Genomic DNA, 23,567 nt, shown 5'->3' with positions numbered 1-23,567 from the left:
ATTGCTAGAATGTTTCAGTGACTCTATATCAAATTAGGATTTCCCTAAGAAATATGCTAGAAGAAAGCACTTCAACATGACATACCAGTACTTAGATTTCAGAAGTGGGTAGTTGGATCATTATGATAGCATGTGAAAGCAGCATTAATGTCAAGTCAGTGGAAAGTTCTCATTATTACCAGTTACAGTGTGCGCCTAAGTCTTGATAATGGGCAAAAAAGGCCATATGTGGTGTGTTGGTCCGACCTCAACCTCGTCACATTAATTCCAGCTATTAATGAGTGATGGTGCAATAATCCTCAACATTGTGTGACCATAATACCACAGGAGACATTGTCCCGAGAAACAAGCTGGTCTCCATGGAAAGTATGATGCGTGTTTTGATAGGATTATGAGTGAGCTTCGGAAAAGGCTGTAACTCCTGGAAACCAGCCAATTGAAATTGAAGCCTGGTACATCAGCTTGAGGTAACATTAGGACACAAGCAGCTGATGAAAGATGGGAGCACCTCTGGATCCACAATTCTTGTTATCGCAACCCGATGCAAACATGAAATGGGATGAAATAAGGTGGCTTATACAAGAAAATCTCTGACTTTAGAGAGTCTTAACATTTTATTCAGGAAGTCAAACAAATAGTACATTCATGCAACCAAACATGGTGTGCTTCCCTCTTCCAACTCGGAGCCCAAAGCGTGTGGCACTTTTGGCCGTACAAACCATTGAGAGGCTGGAGAGGAGGATGTGCGGGGATGAGAACAGTGTGAAGCGGAGGAGTGCGGATGAATGGGGGAGCAGACACCCACGCAGACGTGTGGGGGGATTTGAGTGGACGTCACAGGAACAGAGTGTGTGTGGGAGAGGAAAGGAAAAGAAAGTGGGCGTCTAGTAGGCTTGCTGCCACTGATGCTCTCACATAGTGTGTTTCTTCACTCCTGTTCCTTCTGTTTCATACAACCACTCTCTGAATTGGGTCAGAATATCAATTCATTTTCAATTCATAACTTATTTGCATGGTTAACATATACGTTGTTATATATAACGCAATATAGTTGTCCATGTAAAAGTATCACAGCCTGTTCTTCGGTTCCATCTGTGCTGATTTTAAATAGTTGTTGTATAAGAACGTGTCAGACGGACATCTTCGGCTGTCTCACTGTTCATTCCGTGCCTTGTGGCGTGTGCATTTCGATTTTAAGATACAGCATATCAAGTTATAGCTACACTATGTCACTTTTTGGTTTTGTTTGAGCGAGTACATTTAAAAAAAAAAATCTTCCAAACTGTGTTTTTGCCTTACCCTAAATCACTATGTTATGCCTATTATAATTATTTTTATTATCAGGACAGATTTGCATAAAACTGCACATTTTGGTCATTCCTCCATGTGTGTTTACGTCATATTGTTAAATAAAAGAAAGAAGATCAGGCTTGTACTATATGCAAAGTAAGTGACTCATCATTGCCAAACTTTTCTCATTTAAGTACTTGTTTCACTTTATAAGCTACCATCAGAATTTGCCCTTTTCACTTAAAGGTGCAGTAAAGGATTTCTGAAAAACATTGTTGATATTTGAAATCAACCCAAACAAACACACCCCTCCCTTCATTGCTCCGCCCCCAAAATGCACGAACATGCAATGCAAGAGTGGATGTTTTTTTTGTTTTTTTTTATCATAGCAGAAATAATCAAAATAAGGCTGCTTGAAAAATTACGCAAAGATGACAAACAAACAACAAGGAAGAACAAAAAAAATTACATACAGTACATGGGTATATACAAGCAAGAGTTTGTTGTTAGTCGCCAGCAGCACACAAAACTCAAAAACAGAGTTACTCATGTATGGAGCAGAAACAATGCAACCTCGCTGTCCGTTTCATGCCCTCCGGCTTAGGTCCCTCCAGCACTGGAAAGCTTGTCTAATATTAATGCGGGTCCTAAAGATCTTGCCTGATCATAACTCTTCTTTTTTCAGTGATATTCCTGACCTTTTCTCTTTTGTAATTTCTCTCAACCATATCTCTTTCTACAGTCTTTCTTCAAATCTCTCTCTTGCTCACTCTCTCCTCCCCCATCACGAGTGGACACGCCCCCTACTGCTGATTGGCTACATGTTGTGGTGCTCAACTTGTATCATGATCATCAGACATTAAACATCATATAAATCAAAACAGCCTCGTTACTAAATGAAATGTTGAACCCACGAAGAGGAAATTACTATGAAGCTTGGGGGGTGTTGATGGACGCGATCTACTCCATCTATGTTTTGATCATCGTTCTGAATCCCATCCAGACGTAGTCTTTGACAAAAATGCTATTTTCTCAGCTTTTTGTTAAAAATGTTGCTTTTTTTTAATGAAACTTACCCACATTCAAGAGTTGAATAACAAAGAATGCAGATACAATAAAATGTTTTTGGAATGGAAAGAGCCCTGTTTACACGAGAACGCTCGCGGGTGAAAACGTAAAAATATTTTATCAGATGTGCCTTTCGTTTAGATGGCAACGGCATTTTTGGGGCTTAAAAACGCAAAAAAGTGAAACCACCCTCCAGAGTGGAAATCTTAAAAACGCTCCACCGTCGCGTTCCCGTCTAAAGGGTAAAAACGCAAAAGTCTGCTAGACAGTGAAGGTTGTACGCAGGCGCGCGGACTTGGTGTTGTTGTGTGGCAGTGCTTCACATTGCCACCTAGCCGCCTGGAGTGCATACTACATCGAATTTCACACACTTTTGCATCACCATATGCGCGCAGATTTCACCCACATAACGCTCGTCTAAACGCAGAATAAAAAGTGATAACGCAACGCCACTTTTGCGTTTTCTCTTCAGATCGTTTCCGTGTAAACATAGCCTTAAAGTAGTTAAAGGTATATTTCAAATATGAAAAATTAAGACCAAAACAGGAACATATAGTATACTTAATTATAAAATAAAAAATAATATATAAATAGTAAACTATAAGTACGGTGTTATGTTAACTTAAAGAAATTCTTACAAGTACACTAAATAGTGGGCCAATTTAGTCCCAAGTAGTATTGAAACAGTACACAAACAAGTATACTACTAGTACATTGATATTAGTATACTTACTTCATAAAGTATACTTAAAAATAAACTTCTTACTTAAGTATACTTAAAATGAATTTGAAGGATACTTATTTTTGTAAGGGTTGGAGTGTGGATTCGACTCTCGAGACACTGCATCTGCTGTCCTATAATCTTTGTCTTCAATTCTGACTGGCTGATGTCTGATATTCAATGCATGAGAGTCTGCTTGAACCTCCTGTTATGCCACTACCATCAGATGGTTGGGGTGCCCATGCTTAACCAAATGTCTGGAAGCAGATGCACATGTACCAACAATCACACAAACACACACTTACAATGGTGAGACAGATGAACTGAGAACACAATCTATCTAGACGTGTATGTGATATTCTGAAGAATTCAGTTGTCCTCTACAAGCACATATATGGTGTGCTTAACTGTAGCTTTGTACATTGCTGAAGTAATGATATGTATGGAGCCTTGATGTAAATATTCATGGTGCAGCACTATTTCAGTGCATGTAGCATGTGAATAAAATTGATTTTCATGTTTTTGTACTGAGATGGCATGCACAAAACTGTTTACTGAATTAATATTGAGACTTTTAAAGAATTTTTCAGAATTTCTGTAGATTCGTACTGGGAGATGCATGCCCTGTATTTGACAGGATGCATACTAATGTCACTTGAGGCTCTTTCAAGGTTACCATCCATCAAGAAAACCTTGGTTGTTGTCCAGGCTCGGCCTTGCCCCTGACTGTGACCTCATTATCATTTTCAACGTCAGGTCACAGAGCAGAGTCTACAGCAGGTCACGGATCAAAGCAAAAAAACTATTCTGCTTCATATGGGAAAGAAAACAAACCACATATGCATGTATTTGGATAAAATAAGGGTTCAAAATGAACATTTTCAACCTAGTCTCATGGATAAAAGCCGTAACGATTTTATGAGGTGGCCATTTTGAATTTGTACGATGTGACGTGTATGAAAATGTAATCCTAAACTAACCGTAAATGGGGCGTAAAGCATATCATATGAAAACATACAAACTCTTGGTGGTTAATTTTTATGAATTCGTAAAATCTCATTTGAATGTTTTCGTACAATCTGGGTTGGGGTGGACCTTCATAGCCTAGAAATCTAGACGCACCCTAGCGGCAGCAAAATGTATTTTGCAGCCAGGGCAGTCTAGCAACTCTCCATTGACTTTCGAGCTGCAAAAACCTAAATTGGGTCAGGCCAATCACATCGTGTATAGAGTAGGCGGGGCGAGCTTAACATAATGACGACAGAGTTGTGACGGTTCACTGCTACTTGAAAACAAAGAGTGGCTGATGACGAACAGCGGTCTTTCCAATCGGCTTTGGCCACGACTCTGGAGGACTTGGAGTTAAGTTTTTCTTTGAGAAAAGAGCAAAGAACGGCACTTAAGTCATTCTTAAAAAAAGGAAGATGTGTTCGTAGTTTTGCCGGCCAGATTCAAAAGTTGAATCTATCAACTAACGTTAGCTCTGCTGTTGGGAAAACGCTCTGGTTGGTTGAAGCGCTGTCCTATTGCGTGCAGAGGGAATTTGAAAGACAGCCGTTTATCCCGCCCCTCGGATTGAGCCGTGTCTATGGTGAGTTGCCAGACCTAACATCTTGATGTAGGTCTGGCTTGCCAGGCTAGGACCTTCATGCTTTTTTCAAAAAATGTTTTTGAACTATTCACATTACTCACAGTAAACATTACATAGACGTACATAAACGTACATTTTTCTTACCAGATATGAAATTGTATTTTTCATGGTGTCGACTTGGTGAAACAGTGAATCAGAACTGATGTCATAAGCTGAACGAGGTAAAGAGGTTGAGGCCGTGTAACAAACCACATGGATTTTTCAGGATCTTTGAGGTAATGAGAGTGATTGTCAGGAATTGGACATTTCCTCTCTGTCTATTTCTAAATGTTCACTGCACTGATGACCTTTCACCTCTGACCCAGACATTCAACAGAGTCAACATCCTGGTGAAAACCACCCTTTAGTGTAAACATACTGCTCTGAGAGACAGCGATCCGGTCCCAAATGCTGCCTTTAGCCCTTGCAGTTCTCCTTTGAGGTATGACTTTTGTGATGTATTGTAGACGAGTATAGACTCTTTTCAATCGAGTTTCCGAACACTCGCCTAATCTTCAATTGATCAGACGAACAGCACACAGCGGTGGTTGAGTTGGTGGTTGAATAAAGGTACACAGATATCCAGATATCTGATATTGGATATCCAATATCTGTCCAAATCATCTGTAATATTGGCTAATATAATATTATGTAAACTCTGGAGAATGTGGAGAAGCTCACATTTGGGGTGTCTCAATATACCAGTCTTGATGATAAATGTCATACTTAAAGAATGAATATTGACATCATATTCATACTACACATTAATCGTAAATAAAAATGTTTTAAACATTTTTTCTAAAGTTATGGTTACAAACTCTGTCTCCACCAACCCACACTCAAATGTTGAGTGTGATTCATTGGCAAAAAAAAAAAAGATAAAAAAAAGTCACTGTAATTGTGTAGTAGTAAGAAATCTGATGATAATTTTGAAACACTTTCCAGAACATTAGGTATTCTTAGATTCTCAAATTTGTTTCATCCCGTACCCTGAACCTAACCCCCACAGAAAGCTCTCTGCGTTTTTATATTTTCATTAAGGCATTATTTAGAATCTTTATTAAGCCATTTTCCTTAATGGGGACTGTTGGATGCTCCCCATAATATGGGTGATTTTAGGTTTTACTATCCTTGTGGGGACATTTGCTCTTCACAATATAGGCAACCCCCAAACACTCAAACGTTTTATTGCATGACTCATGAACTGCGTTCTTCTCCATGGATTCTCTGTACTGCCCTACAAAGCAAAAAGGCAGTAACTGCATTTTTGGTCAAAAATGAGTTATTATCATTTTCATGACATTCAAGGCATCGTTTGTTATGTGACAAAACATCTTATCTCAAATGTGTGTCGTTTTGGAGAAAAATGGTAATAGCTTTTGGAGAATCTGTAGTTACTGCCTTTTTCCTTGGTATTGTGCCACGTTTTTGGTAAGTAATACAAAGCAAATTTACAAAGCAAGAATACAGTAACTGCAAAATAGGGGTAAAATATTAAAATTAAATATGAGGATTGATATATACAAAGAATAAGCTAATATTAAGTAACAAAACAGCCACATGTCCAATAATCTACCTACAACTACTTAGGCTGGATGACAGAATAACTTTAAAGTCATTTTTCTCAGTTCTGCACTCTGCGTAGTTACTGCCTTTTTGCTTTGTAGGGCAGTGTAGCCTCTGATGTTTTTTTGTTTTTTTAATGCTAAATTATGTCTAATACCAGATGTCTGCATACAAGAAGTGATGTGATAATACTTCACATTTACATTGCTGTAATCTAAATCACATACCCAGCACCATCATCCCTCAACTTCAGCTGAGCGCCTTCCACCACACACACACACACACACACACACACACACACACACACACACACACACACACACACACACACACACACACACACACACACAAACACACACACACACACACACACACACACACACACACACACACACACACACACACACACACACACACACACACACACACACATTTATTTGAGGTTTTAGCTCACATTTTGACAGTCAAAAACATCTATGTTCATTAAAAACAGATATTATATTCTTTTTTATAGTCTGATATTATTGAAGCTTAACATTTTGGTACCATGGTAAACCAACATAAAGTACACTTTAGCATACTTTTACAAAAAAAAAAAAAAAAGCAGCATGCTTATTGTGGAAATAATACACTTTAAATCAGTGGTTCGATTTTTTTTTTTTACTCCAAGGCCCCCCTACTTCTCCAAATCAATACTGCAAGGCCCCCCTAGAAGCTTGGCATTTCCTCTTACACTGTACTTCTGCAGCCAAGAGAAAAGTGTTTGTTTTTAAACCTTTTTATTAAGAAAAAATGTTTTTGCTAGTTTTTGTCACAATTCATGTCTGTGTTCCCCTGTTTCATCCTATGTTTAGCAGTTCCCCATTATGTTGATTAGTCTCCCCAGGTGTTTTTCATTAGCCACGCCCCCTTGTTATCTTGTTTAGCTTGTCTGTCTGTGTATTTAAGCCCTGTGTCCTGTTTCAGTCTTTGTGAGTTCTTGGCGTTGTATGTTGGCTGTTCCTGTTCCCGAGTCTCTGTCTGAGTTTGCTATCTTTTGAGTTTCTTTAGTAAAACCTGCTGCACTTGGATCCTGCTTCTGCATCTGCTTCAGCTGTCTTCGTTACAGTGTTATTACTCTTCTACTGCATGTTAAATTTGAAACAAAATAAATTCAGTATTCTTTTTGCAAACATACTTTGTAAATAAAACTATACTTATAACTTCTTTAAAAAAAAAAAAAAACGGTAACACTTTATTTTACAGTGTCCTTGTTATGTTACACGTACTTACCGTAGTAATAACAGTAAATTATGCATAATTACATGCAACTAACCCTCAACCAAATCCTAATCCTACCCTAACCCTATAGTAAGTACATGTAATTAATTAATATTACTCAGTACTTAAATATATAACTACACTGTAACAGTGACACCTTAAAATAAACTAAAAAAAAAAAAAAAAAAAAAAAAAAATCAATCTGTTCAATTACAACTTTTTTTAAACAATATATAAGACACATACAAAGCTCCTGAATACACTGCAGAAATTATTTACAACTTAAAAAGTACTTACTCTTAAATAAGCACAAGTCAACCTGCCATACCAAAAACATGACCACAGGGTGTTCCTCCTAAAGTCCTCAATCATCTCAACAGTTTTGAGCATGTTCAACTCCAGCTTGTTATGACAGCACCAGACAGCCAGCTTTTTAACCTCCTGTCTGTAAGCAGACTTGTCACTATCCTGGATCTGGCCAATGAGTGTGGTGTGGTGCAAACTTGAGAGTGATGTTGCTGGAGGTCTTGATGGAAGCATGGAGAGAAGGTGAGGGATGTGAAACCTGCAATAAAACTCACTCAAATCATCGGCCGGTTGTTGATTCCACACAGTACAGGGGGGTGGTGTCTTGTAATTGGTGATGTCTGTCAGGCCTTTCCAAACCGATATAGGGTCGTTGGCTGAAAACTGTTTTTTGAGCTTTTCAGAGTAGTTGCTCTGAGCTTCTTTGTCAGTGTGTTTTGGCTCGTTTATACAAGACTCTGTCCCCATTCCTCTAGGCATCCTCTTTGGCCTGATGAAGCCGCCTGAGTTTTGCAGTGAACCACGGTTTGTCAATGTTAAAGTTAAATGAGTCCTGGTAGGGATGCACATATCCTCACAGAAACTGATGTATGATATTACAGTCTCTGTGAGCTCATCCAGATCGATGGCAGCAGCCTCAAAAACACTTCAATCAGTGCACTTGAAGCAGGCTTGTAAATTCCAGAGAGCCACAAAGCTGCATGTGGGACAGAGCGATCTATGGATGCATCCTTTCTTGTGGTGTAACAGTGGTATATTACTGTCTCTGGAAGGATATGTACAGTAACGTGCTGTCTGTTTTTTGGCAGTTTTGGCTTATTTGCTTTATTAAAGTCCGGGTGTTGTTGCTCCGTGTCTTTTGCAGCGCTGCGTTCACACATGCTTGCGGTGGAATGTAAACACTTACGAGAATGAGCAAGGAAAACTCCCGCAGCGAGTAGAACGGTTTACAGCTGATGAAGAGCACTTCTGGATTTGGACAGCACATCTTCTTCAATGCTGTTACATCTGTACACCAGCTTTCTTTGATGTAGAAGCATGTCCCACCACCACTCGTTTTCCCAGCTGATGTAATGTGCTGTCCGGAATGGGTTCATTTAGCCAGGTTTCAGTGAAACATAGAGCAGCATAGTTTAAAAAGTCCTTATTGTTTGGGACAGGAGAAGAAGTTTGTCCGTTTTGTTGGGTACAATTGGTGAATAATATGGTAATTAATGATTACCATATTGATGTACCATGGTTCTCCGAGGTACTTAGTTATTGTGGTACATGACAATAAACAAAGTATTTCCATGGGACTCTGGGGAAAGAAAGAAAGAAAGAAAGAAAGAAAGAAAGAAAGAAAGAAAGAAAGAAAGAAAGAAAGAACTGGAGAAATCAAGAAAGAGATAAACTACTGAGCACAAATCTCTTTCTCTCTGAACGCTTGAGTCAGGGTTAAAGGCACACAATTTATTAGTGGCTAAAGGCTCATTATTTCTAATAGTAGCTTAAATTGAGCCAGAGGGACAAATCCAATAAGGCTGTAGCAGCAACGACAGACATCCAAAGGATTACCACAGTCACTAGATAATCACTTATAATGATTTTTTTTGTTTTTTACATGGACGTCTGGAGAACATTCAAAACATAGCGTTTAGCATTAGCCTGTAGCCATACCTTAAAGACCCTCCTCCTCTTTGTAGTTTTGTATCTAATTCCGTAGCATGTACCACAGGCTTTATGGTGGATTTTGTCATACTGCAGGTTTGCATATGTAATCAGAGGCACAGTACTTTCTCTGGGGCTTTGGAATGCTCGTTTCCTGGTGACTTTGAGAGGTTCTGCACCACCAGCTGCGCTGATAGCCAGTGTAAGATGGCCACAGCAAATGTATTCTGTTATGATAATGCAGTTGTTTTAATTTTGTGGCTGCTGAATTAATTAATGTATGTTCCCAGTGGGTCATTTTCCTCAAGGTTGACAGGGTTAGGAAAATAACAAACACAAATCAAGCCTTTTCAACAATGGGGCAAATAACAACAGCAAAAAAAAAAAAAAAAAAAAGAAACTACACGACTTGTGGCTCACCTGACAGAAAATTCAATACTGGTTAATATTATATTCCAGTAGACATATGTTTGTAGTGCATTGCATGTGTCTGGGAGTGCACTGTATTCTTGCTTATACATTAATTCCTGTTGTCTGTATGTTTGTGTGTAGGGCAAACATGTCAGCTATTCAATTATTTAAGAGTTCACTTCTATACATTATGTATAAGAGGTGGGAAAGGCTAGACAGGTCTGGTGTGCTGTCTATAATGAATGGGCCTGAGGTGTGACAATTTGTAGTCATGGAGAGATACAACCATAGTCAGAAATTTAGAGGCAGTAGATCAAAATACTCTGGCTTCACTTTTCAGGACTAGTGGCATATTTTTGACACTGTGTCCGAAATCGCCCCCCCCATACCCTCATTCACTATTGCTCAAATTGGTCCACTGATATAGTTCACTTGAAGGAGCAAATAAAAATTAGTGAACGAATTTGGACACTGAGTGTTCCGGAAGGGCTGCCACTTTTGCATAGTTTGTGCTTGCTGTTTAATAATTATTTGAAACTTTGCAACCTGGCTGCTCCAGTAATAAGATGAAAAGATTTATCTTAAAATCTGTCATGGAAACATCTAGGTTACTAATTTAACCGCCGTTCCCTGAAGGAGGGCACGGAAACGTTACGTCAGACTGACATCATGGGGTCTTGCCATGCACCAGTACCCAGGAGGAAGCAAAACCCAGAGTGGAGTGAGCTCTCACCCCAATGGGGGCATGGCTCGCCTTGGGAATGGTACACCAAGGCGATGGCATCCACCATCCAGTGGGCCAACCTCTGTTTGGAGACAGCCTTTCCCTTTTGCTGACCTCCAAAGCGCAGACAAAGAGCTGCTCCGAGCTTCTGAATCTTTACGTGCGGTCCACGTAGACGGCACGTAGATGTGCGAACGGGGCACAGCCACAAGAGGGCTGGGTCTGCCTCCTCCGGGGGCAGTGCTTGCACGTTCACCAGCTGGTCCTGAAACGGACTATGGGCCACCTGTCTCAGGGCAACTTTGATGTTCACTTTGAGGGTTTAGCAATCCGGACGGGCTGCTTCGCCTTTATGTGGGTAGCTTGAGGTAGACGGGATGCCTTCGGTCTTCCCGGAGCCGGTTCAGCCAGAAGGGGACGCCCTCTGCGACGAGCAGGCTGGGGGCCAGCCCGTGGCGGCTTGGTGTCAGTGTCGGGCCGGGACAAGATGTGCTTTATGGCGTCCGTCTACTTCTGTTTTTAAAAATGCTGATCGCCCATACTTGCTCTTTTAGGGAACTGTTCTTTCAGCCGAAATGCCCAGGGATAAATGATGCACTGTATGGACAGCGTGCTGGATACACACACCGCTGGACCACCTTCTGTGATTATTTTGTTTATAGTGTTAATAAAAGTGCCTGCTGCAATTAGATATTGCCTACTCTCTTGCTGGATCCACCACCATCACATCTACCCAGCATTGAATATGACCACTTTAAACCTGGAAAGTTTAATGGCACCTGAGATTTGATATTGACTTCAGTTGTATGGAAAATAGCTACTCAGACATTCTGCATAGCCCATAATCTTCTGTGTTTCATGGAATAAAGAATATAATAAACGGCAATAAGTGACATAAGAGCAATTAAATCATGATAAATCCTATGAACTATACCTTTAAATGGGTCGTATTATGCATTTTTTTGTGTAATGCTGCTGTTTGAGCTTGAAAAATGGTGTTCTCTACATAAGTAAGCACTGTTTCTGAACTCCCTGAAATGGCTAGATTGTAGTCTTGAGTTTTCATCCGGAAACGTACATTACTGAACAATTACTGCCCAAGGCATAAGCCAAAAAAAGAGGCGAGGGCTGGTTGATTTGCATTAGTATGTTAAAACTCATGGTTATGGTAAGGGGTGTGACATTTCTGAAATACACTTGAAGCAGTTGACCTATCACAACACACCTGACCAATCAGAGCACATTGTGCTTTTTGGAAGAAGGCGCTTTATGGAGACAGGAGTGTGTTTCCCAAAAGCATTGTTAGCCAGCTATGGTTTCTAGTTTTATTGAATTCTATTGGTAATGACGGAACTTGCAACCATAGTTGGCTTTGTGAACACACTCCTGAGCATTAAAAGACAGACTAGGAAGAGAGGTGTTGCAACAATGTTAAAAATGTTAAAAATGTTTGAAAAATCAAGTATGAAATTCTATGCTAGACACCCAAAAACAAAATTAAGACTTTAAAAAAGGGGTCCCCTTTAATAGGTTTTTATGATTTACTTAAATCAGTGTCTATCTGACATGGGAGAGGCTGATGTGGGTGTTTGTGTCAGCATGCATTTAGAACGTCTGTCTCAGAGGAGCGGAGAGTAACCCACAATCCTTCAACAGGATGAATGAATGCTGTACGTTCCCTCCCCTAATCTCAATTCATCCCCTTGAACCACAGGCAGTGAACATGCCTCATGCTCTGTAAGGAGGACGCACAATGAACAAGCGAACTGGGGAGTTGAATGCCGACAGAGGGGGGACGAATCAGTAAATGTGCTTACACAACTCAAACACATGCTGGCTCGACACTTTCCAACAACCAACTGTCTCTCAATGTCTCCAGAGGAGCCTTAAGGGTAGAGATGGGATTTTAAAAAATGCCTTTCCATCAAACGATTCACAGCTGACCACCACGTTCGTGTCCAGACCTCAACTGTTTTTCATCTACAATGCCAAGAAACAGAGTTTGGTTGTGCATTTCACCCACATGTGCCCACACAGCATTATTTATAGTTCTGAGTACTTCACGTGAACTGAGTGAACACATGACTGAAACATGCTTACGGCATTCAAATGTGGTGTTATGGTGGAGGTTCATTTTAATGCTGTAACAGCAAACTTTCCCTTACATTAATTTGTTTGATTATGGCTGTGTGGTTTGTAGCTGCAAGGTTAAAAAGCTGGTGTTGGTGCATTCCAGTGTCAGGTCAATAGGTCAAGGTAAAAAGAAGCGTGCCTGTTTTGTCAGCTACTCATTCAAGAGAATTGTGTACATCTATTGTTGGCTTCAAGACGGAAAGCAGAGAACAGGTTGACAGAGCCAGAGCCATCTTCCCAGCACCCAGGGGAGGACAGCAGACATGTCCTATAATGAGCGCTGTTGGTGGTATTCTCTTTTTTTATTTTTTATTTTTACTACAGATAGACAGAAGCAGTAACTCAGAGTGTTTATACAGTACTTTCATTTCAAGAAGTCCGAGGAGATACTGATCCTGTTTTCCACAGAAAATACCATTCTTGGGAATCTGTTGAAGTTGTTTATTTTTGGTAGCACATTCTTGCTCTTGGTTTTATTGGGTACTTTAATTTAAAATAATGGTTTAAAACTGTTTATTTCAAATAACAAGGCAATTTTCACCACATTTTTATAATAATATTTTATAATACTATTAAATATCATTTATTTAATCATTTTAATTATATTTAATAATAATAACAATAATTTATTTAAAACATTTATTTAAAATAATAATATTATATATTTAAAATATAATACTTATAATTATTATTATTTTATAGTAATTATTATTATGTTTTTGTGATTCAAAATGCTAAATAAACATTCTAACCATTTTTATTCAAATGTAAAAATGCAGAATGTTTTCTGCAATGGGTAGGTTTAGTGTTAGGGGCTAAAAAATGTTATTAGCTCAGTATAAAAACCAGGTTTAACCTTATTTTGATGGTCCCTTTAACACATTCTGTTGACTAAAAGTAACATTGGATCCTACATGTCTACTAACTCTCTTTAGATTGTTAGTCGATTATTAGTAGACTAGAAGGGTTAAGGTTAGATTAAGTTGACATGTAGTTGCTAAGATACTTATAGTCAGTAGAATGTCTGTTGGAGGACTATCACAATAAAGATTTAACATATATTAAACAGATAGTCTACTAATACTTTAATGAGAGTTAGTTAACATGTAGCTGCATAGTTGCTTGTATAGTCAACAGAATGTTCACAAGGGACAGCACATCCCACAGCACATGCATTTTAATTTAAATCCACTGGCACTGATAGGGAGTTGGTCTTCCTTTTGCTTCCACTCCTCTAGGAAGGTATTCCAGTCTGTTAGTACATGGAAGCAGGATTTTCTTCCATTCAGACACAAGCGCATGAGTGAGCTCAGGCATGATACTGGGCGATGGGGTCTGGCTCGCAGTCACTGTTCCAGTTCATCTAATGTTTGTGTCTGTGCACTAGAGTCATCATATTATAGGACACACTGTAGATTGGGGCAACATCTTTCTGATTGTGTGTGCTTGTCTCTGTATGTGTGTCGCCACCATGCTGCTCTGACCTGTGTGGCTCAGGGGTCAGCTTTAGAAAACAGAGTGTTTCATCCATCATACCACAAAGCTGACAAACCAAGTCCAGCCTTATCTAGGATTCTGTCTCTCATCATCGCACCAAAAAAATCTAAACAAAGAAGTCAAACAACTGCCTATTACATGACTGATCACTAGCCAAATAGGAAGTCATTGTTCTGAACCAATAAATCAGCCCATGAAAGCTCGCATGGCGTGAGGCTCGCTCGTCTCCCTCCAAGACTGACAAATGCGCCTTCAGTGAGAAAACAAGATGGATGAACTAGCAGTAATGACTTTGGACTGGCTGTGAGCATGTGCTCTCCGTTTTGGTGCCTCTTTTTCACACCAGAGTGTGTTAGGGATGTGCAAAGCTGACTGACCTGTCTCACATTTACAAAAAAATGCTCTCTCTTCCCGGAGAGGTGACTTTGGCTAGCTTCGGATTCTGCATGGTGAACTGAGTGAGTCACATTGACAGAGGCGTTCAAGTTTTCATTTGGATGTTGCTTCGTTTTATTGTGAATATGTAAATGTAACATTTTTACAGTTCATTGTGTACCAAGGTGGACCTTAACACGGTGGATGTTTTAAGCTAAAATAATGTCCATTACTAGCTAGGAAAGATGCTAATAGAAGATTAGCATTTAACATTAGATATATAAAACCTAGTATCTATTTAAAAACAGGGTGGACATGTTATGTTTTACACTATCAGATAAGTGTTGATGACCACAGAGAGTCAGGACCTCGGTTTAACATCTCATACGAAGGACGTGTACTTGTTACAGTATAGTGTCCCCAGCACACTGGCACCGTTGTACTGTTGCTGCCGTCGCACCATCCAAGTGGATGCTGTACACTGGGTGTACAGTAGTACATGAAAGCGCTAAATGAATGCCTCATTTATTCATTCGTAATCCAACCTTGGTTGCAAAATCACCTTTACCAGTCCAGGGGCAAAATCCAGACAGGAGGAGGCTACTGACAAAGCTTGCAGATCCCCTACCCTTTTGAGATAGATAATAGCAATTAGAAAATCCACCTTAAGAGTGAAGTCACCTTTATTTATATAGTGCTTTTTACAATACAGATTGTATCAAAGCAGCTTCACAGTGATACCATGAAAATAATACAACAAAGTTTGTTTCTAGAAAATTGTGTCACTGTCCACCTTAAGTAAGGCAGATCAATAATATTGTTGAATGTTAAATGTCCCCAACTAAGCAAGCCAAAAGCCAAGGCAACAGTGGCAAGAAACTGGGAGAAACCAGGCTCAGTCGGGGGCCAGTTCTCCTCTGGCCAACGAACGAACAGTGTATGATTATGATTCAGGCAGCATTACAGGTCAGAAGTCAGATTGGATCAGAACATTCAGAATATTTATCCAGTTCCATCTGGTTGGAAGTCGGAGTCATCACGCCGGTATGGAGTAAGAGTCAGAAGCTTCACTTCAAGTACCACAGAAAGAACCCAAGACGGAAACCACAGTCTGCTTATCGGCCTCAACCATCTGGCACTGTGCAGAAAACAGGACACCAATACATGTTTACTCACTGCCATCCCCTTGATCTAGTTGTGGCAAGTCAACATAGCGGTCACATAAACCTTAAGAGTCACAGGGGTCAGTCCAGCTGACAGACATTCCCAAAGAAACTTCAGTACTAAACCAACTGTGCAGTCAACTTGCACGATGGTGTTGTTGAAACTCTGACGAAAATAAATGCCATTTAAAGCAACCGGCTTTCTAGTAGAAGGAGCCCAAGAATTGAGAACGGTATTGATTACATCTGTAGAATTAGAATGTAGCCTCGGCCACATCTATACCATGGCATCCATCCCCAGAGGAGCTGGAGGATGGAGAGAATACCACAGGGAACAGTGTGTTGTCTCCTCGGAGGTAAACAAGTCCACTTCCTTCCAGTTGCCAATCCCTGGGCCTCAGCCCATGCCTCAACAGGACATCTGCTTCCAAACTGAGGTGTCCAGGAATGTAAACTGCCCTCAGGGTGAGCAGTTTACCATCTGCTCAGAGAAGGACCTGCTGTACCAGCCTGAACAGGGGGCACAAACGTCAACAGACCGAGAAAAAGGGCAGAGCTCGTTTAAGAGCTCTATCTGGGAGCCCCATGAGGGAAGTCGACGTGCTGCCTCGGCAGTCGTGTGACCCGTCCCACGAGGTGCATAAGTAAAAGTCCCCTTATCATCAAAGAGAGTGAAACCAGAATGGAGCTTTCTGATGTCGAGAGCTGATCAAGCCTAGAACTCCCAAACAAAGAACACATAGCTCATGTCGGTCGTCCCCAGTAATAAAGCAGGGGAACGGCGAAACACATTTCCTAAACATAGAATTTATTTTTTAACTCCTGTACTACAGACAAACAGAGACAGACAGTGACTGACAAGTGGCTTCTGAAGTCATGAAGCTGGTGATACTCTCGAGCAGGTGTTATTTATAGAATTGATTAAGCACTGAGTTGCGTCACCTGACTTCATCTTAGGCCAATGCTTTGGTGTGTACTACAGATACAGGACTCAGATAAAGGCAAATTATGTGATTTCGGATGCAGCCTATGATTGATTCTTCTTGGAGTTGCCTTTCTTCCAAGGAAATGATGTCACTTCTCACAAGTCATGTGATTTAGGGCATAAACTTAAGATTTTAAAGGGCAAGTAGCACCTATGTAACAGGGTGGACTAAAGTTGGAGGGACTTAAACTAATTAAATGGTTTTACACATAAAAATATGTATCACAATAAATTGCAAAATATATTATTATTATAATTATTCTTAGATACTAATCATTATATGTATTAGCCGGGGTACATCTATGCATGGAAAATCATGTTGCATGAAAGTTGATTAACATTTTTTGTAAAATATGCAGTATTGTTTAATGGGGACATACAATCCACCAAACTATACTGTAGGAATGACCCTGCTGCTGTTTTTCACTTATAGGTTGTATTTTGCCTAATCAGGCATGTGATAATGAGGCTTTGCGTTGGGTGGAGTGTTATGGTCTCGGCCCGTGTTTGTGTTTGTGTAGCATGAGGCAGATCGGCATGTTCAGACACGCTGTGTTGCTGATGTTAACAGAAGAGGTGTTTATGGCCTTTTCTGATTACAGTCGCACCTCACTGCCAGGCACAAGATGTTCAGAGTAAACCACCACTGCGGCACATAGTGGCAACGTTACTTCACACAAAGGTCTTGGTGTATCTTCAGCTAAACACCTTTCTGGAACCTTGCCAACAAGTGATTTTTATTTTTATTTTGTATCTTCATCAGTAAAATCATCTAGCAGATACCTATTTGATGCATCATGAAGACTGGAGTAATGATGCTGAAAATTCATCTTTGCCATCAAAAAAATTAAATCAGAGCTCAAAGTAACTATCGCAACGCTGATGACAAAATGTGTAACCCATTTGAATTCTACCCCCAAATGTTCAAACTACTTCAACCCCCCAATGTTCAAACTACACCCTTGCAACCAAAGGAGACAACCAATCCACCATCTCGCACCAAGATGAGCGAGAAGAAGAAAAAGAGCCTACTTCACCTTTCCACGAGGAGACAGTGAGTGAAGCTGTGCCCGAGGCTTCCCATTTCCAGAACATGCATATTTCATCGCTGGAATTCCATGACACAAATCAGCACAATGTCAAATGATTTTGTCTCATTATAACAGCGGAAACAACAATTTAACTACTTAATAATCAAAACCTTTTCTATTCTTGACAAAACATACCGTCGGAAAGGTCTGAGTCTCAAGATTCCATATTTGGCGACTATTTTGTGATAGAAGTGATATTTGGACAGAAATGTATTAATATGTTACAGGAGAATGCATAAAAAAATCTATGGAATGTGGATGATTTGTATGAGTGGCTATTTTTGGTACAGTACCAAAACAAAATTTCATGGGAACTTAAATTTTTGTGATATCAAAATTAAATCCAGTCACGCAGCAGACTCTTTTGCCACTCAGTCCGGCTGAGGGGGCGTGTTCCGGCGGGAAAGTGACGTCAGTGCCCTCTATATGCTACTAAGTTCTTGCATGACATCTGAACTCTTGTTTTGGGTTGGTGCATATATCCTCTCTTCTTCTGCTCTTTTTCCTTTTGTGGTGGCTAGCAAACAGCATTACATTACCACGAGCACCTCCTCTGGATTGGAGTGTGGATCACATGTGACTGACTGTATTCGTTGTCTGACTGTATGAACCGTCAGATGAATACATGTACCATTACACCCCTAATATATATGGTACTCAGGGCTGTTAACTAAGACTAAAACTAAAACCATTTCCGTGAAATAAAATAAATGTTAAAGGGGTCATGAATTGAGAAATCAACTTTTCCTTGAGCTTTTAATATATAAAAGGTCATCGTAATATAAGAATATCCTGTACATTTTCTGACCTTCCGAAAACTTCCTTGTTAGTCATTTAAAAGCTTTAATTGACAGCTGGCTCATCAAACGAATTGGATTACCTGTGACGTCAGAGAGCATTGAAATGCTGCCTCAACAGAAGAAGACCAACGCCTAATTCTGTAGCCCCGACCACCAATTCGTACATGACATATAATAGGTAAATAACATAGGCCTACATGGCGCTAAACCTGATCGAGCTACCAAGCAATAAACACAGCCGCTGCATAAGCTTCCTTCATATTCCAATTTTAGGAATGCGTGGTTGAACTTTATTTTTAATGAAATTCCAGCTCACGTGGGTAAGACATTGTGCGTTTGTTCGCTTCATTTCACCGCGGATTCTTTTGTGAACAAGACACAGGTCAAGGCTGGATTTGCAGACAGAATGAGATTAAACAACGATGCTGTGCCTTCTATATTGTGTCCGACAGGAATGGTGCAACACTAGCCTGGGTTTCCCAATGCTTCTGTCAGGTTTGCACACACGAAGCAGACAAGATGGTAGGTTTGATATTTTAATAGCAGAATGGATTGGACACAGCGTGAAAGGTGAGTAAACAGGAAGTAGATAATCAGATGAAGCTTAACTGAATGATAACCAAGTCTATCTCTCTCTTGCAGATGAAGATGATGAAGTTTCTCTGAAGACGGAATGAAGACAGGTTGAAGAAGATCAGGATCGACGGTGAGTATGCAGGTAAATAATATAGAGGGTCTGTGTGTCATGAATCGACGAGACCAGAAGATGACTGAAGGGTGAGTGCTGAATATAAAGGGGTGAGATGACGAGGTACAGGTGATGATGATAATTACTCAGAAGAGAGTGAGTGCAGGTGCGCCAAAGAGGATCCTGGGGAATGTAGTGCAGAGAAGACGGTGAAGGTGGTGAATGTGACATTACTCCCCTGGGCAGGGCATCCTCCCCTCGTGGTATCGCCGACCACGGCGGAGCAGGACGAGGAGGAGACCATGGCGGTGCAGGCTGAGGAGGTGGCCATGGTGAAGCAGGCTGAGGAGGTTGCCATGGCGAAGCAGGCTGAGGAGGTGGCCATGGCGGAGAAGACCCTTGGGCGGCCACGGCGGTGAAGACCCTTCGGGCGGCCATGGCGGTGAAGACCAGGGATGGAAATTAGCACCTGCCACCAGCCAAATGCGGGTGATTTTGTGTTGTGGCGGGTAAACTCGCTTACCGGCCACCGTGGCGGGTAAATAAAAATAGAATACTGTTTCACACGGATGGCGGACACTTTTAGAGGAGGCACACCTTCAAAAAAATGTGGCGTTACATCGCAGGCGTTAAGAGGTCTGCAGAGAAAACATGTCAGGAAGAGCCAGTGGACAAAGAGGCGAAGGTCAAAAAACGTTTTTTTTAAAGAATGATGGAGAAAAGCAGACAATGGGGAGTCCCGCGATTGGTTAGTTTACGACGAGACAAGTTCTGCTCGGTATGTCGTCAACACGCTTCAGACGATTGTGTGTGTCAGGCACGGTGCCAGGATTTCAGTTTTGGATGGGCCAGACCAATTGTGGGTGGGCCTTGAATTAAAAACGTTATTCAATCACTGTTTAACCTAATAAAAATTACGGACTAATATACTGTTATATTATCTGTGCGTATAATATAGATTTTAATAGCTTGATGCTCTTTAAATATTTTGTTGCATTGTAAAAAGTGTTGGTGCATAGGACGGACCTCTCCGCGATCGCTCTCCATGGTTCTGACCAAAGAAGAGCGCTTTGTAATCTCCATTACGCATCATACCTGGCGTTGTCTCTTAGTGCGCTACGAAGACTCTTGAGGTATAATTAACTAAAGGTATACTACCACTAAAGGTATACCATTGCTAGGCGTCTTCAGGGCTATCATCCACTCGCGAGGCAGAGGCGCTGGCGCTGGCGCCCTCCTAGCAACGGCGCTGGTCGCCGAGAAAGATATGATACATCATGAGAAATATGTCTGGAGACAAAACATGTAAGACATGATTTTGACCACTTCATTGAGTTTTGTTTTGTAGAAAGACTCTTTTTAAAAGATTTTCGTTTTGTATAAATTGTATCTTAATTTTGATCAATGTTTTATCAATGTTTTATTGCCTGCATTTAATAAATAAGAAGAAAATATATAGCAGACAGACAATGTAATAAGGCGCTGGCATGATCACTTGCATTGCACGTGAACTGAAGGGCGCCGAAACTCAGCTTGTGCCTCACAGATTTGAGAAATATAGGCTATCTATTATAGAAAGCTTGAAATGTCTACTTTTAAACGAAAATATTCAAAACCAAAAGAAATAGGCTCTCTGATTGTGGAATCCATATGAAATGTGCATTTCTCTCTGGCGTTCATGGCGAGTCCGCATTGTCAACTTCATCTTTGCAGCGACAAAGAAAACAGTAGTTTATTAATAAATAATTAAATGTCTCCTTGCTATTTTAGACACATTCATAATCATTACTTTTACCGGTTCTTTGTGGCTAGCTTTAAGCGTGCGGTCGTGCGCTTGAGTGCGGCTATATTACGTAAACGCTCATTATCCTGTATAGGCTATATAGCCTATTTAAGTAGCATAATTAAAATAATATACAACTGTGATTTGTCCAGGAATGGCTTAAATCAGGGGTTCTCAAAGTTTTGATAGGTGAGGGCCAATTTAGGAACCCAACATTGAACTGAGGGCCGCCAAAGGGGCGGGGGAGAAAAAGAAAAAAAAATACTGAAAAGAAAATCCCATTTGAAATCATTTTAATGACCAGGTTGCATCTCTACAGTTTACATTTATTGCATTAAACACATTTTAAATTTATAACTGAGGCCAAACCTGGCAAAACTTGTGAAAATCTTGAGAAAAATTGCAATGCAAACACAATCCCTGGGGTTCTCTACCCTCAACAGACAAATTTGGGATATAACAGTCCTGTGTGCAGTCCATTTCAAGTACAAACTTATTTAGAACAAACAGTCTCAGGCTACCTTGCTTCTTATCAGCATAGGCCTTATTCAGGGGCAACAGCTAAGCACCACAGGGACAGGGACAGGGACAGAGAGAGAGAGAGAGAGAGAGAGAGAGAGAGAGAGAGAGAGAGAGAGAGAGAGAGAGAGAGAGAGAGAGAGAGAGAGAGAGAGAGAGAGAGAGAGAGAGAGAGAGAGAGAGAGAGAGAGAGAGAGAGAGAGAGAGAGAGAGAGAGAGAGAACAGAGAGAGACAGAGACAGAGAGAGAGAGAGGGAGAGGGAGAGAGAGAGAACAGAGACAGAGAACAGAGAGAGACAGAGAGAGAGACAAAGAGAGAGAGAGAGAGAGAGAACAGAGAGAGAGACACAGAAACTTTTAAAATAGAAGCTTAGCAAACAAGTCATCATCATTCATATCTATCAACCTGTCAGTCGCGTTTCCATATTCAGATTTGCGCAAATGTTTTGCACTATTATTATCTATCTTTTTTAACCCGTAATTGAAAAATGAAAGGTTGTTGTCTTTTTAAAATGCAAAGTTGAACACCAAAATTTTAATTTGAACTGGCTAACGTTACACCAACTGCTGCGCAAAAAAGTAAATATCGACGAATTTTCAGATTTTTGTTTATGACTTTTTGCCCCTTTATTAAACATTTAAAATATTCACAAATTAATATGGAAAACATGTCGATTTTACTGGTTTTCTAAGGCCAAATTAGAACCTGGAATTGATATTTTTCCCACAGTGCTGAATGAGAAGAGCCACAGCCCACAGAAAGGTGAGTTATAGGATAATGATAATAAATGTGTCTGAAAAAACAGCGAGGCGTTTATTAATAAACTTCTAAGTGTCGGCTAAAAACATATCTCCAGCTGTTAAGCAGATGCGCTTTTAGAGAGAAATGCACCTTTAAGGATAATCAGAAGGTATTAGCTTTCGATTCGAGTTTCAAGCTTTAGCCTACATAGGCTATATTTTGTTTCAGTTCTCGCGCTCCAGGTCACGGAGATCATGAAAACGCGTACGTACTGATTGTTTTATTTTACAAAAGCACAACGTTTTATTGTTATTATGAGTTTACACAAATAAAAGTAGTTGCGAATAATGTATTATTATTTTCTGTATGACCAGAAATGATAGAGTATTTTAAGTTGTTTCCACTGTTGATAGGAAAATGCAAGTGTTCGCGCCCGCGAAAAATTTGAAAGGTATGGAAACGCGGCTTAATAAGCTTGTCATTAAGTTACTTGTCACTTGCGATCAGTCGGACCACACCTGTAATTACCGCTTATGCCTATAGATGCCGCTAAACTAAACCACTAAACGGAGATAATTTTTTTCAAAACAATGTAATGTTACAGTTTTAACGGTTTTACAGATGTTATCGCGGGCCGCCAGAAATGTTTCTGCGGGCCGCCATTGGCCCGCGGGCCGCACTTTGAGAACCTATGGCTTAAATGAACAACTACTAGTCGACTAGAATTTTTTTTTTTTAAGTCGGAGGCAGCCCTATTCCACATATTTTCGAGCCAGGCTCAGGCCATTCTGGGTTGAGCGAGCGACCCTGCGGAATGAGCGAGTAGAGTGGAATGCGCTCTCCACTCACGAGCTCTGATCGGAACAAACCCGAACCTCACTGTCTGCTGAATTTGCGCAGAAACATCAAAATAGACATAACCAGCTTTTTAAAAATTTTAAAACTAAACATTTAGACTATTTTAGCACAAATTATGAGGTTATTGACGATTTTTTATAGTTCTTGACAAAATTAGAATATATTAAACGTTTTTTTTTTTTTTTTTTGGCGGCCTACTAACGCACCCATAACGCCGTGCCTGGTGTGTATAAGAAAGAAAGAGAAAATGTCAGTATTTCATTGAGACTTGAGATTAAATAAACTGCTTAAGTATTGTAGATCTTGT

Source organism: Squalius cephalus, assembly GCF_949319135.1.
Source record: "Squalius cephalus genome assembly, chromosome: 9".
NCBI classification, from domain to species: Eukaryota; Metazoa; Chordata; class Actinopteri; order Cypriniformes; family Leuciscidae; genus Squalius; species Squalius cephalus.
This window is presented reverse-complemented; position numbering follows the sequence as displayed.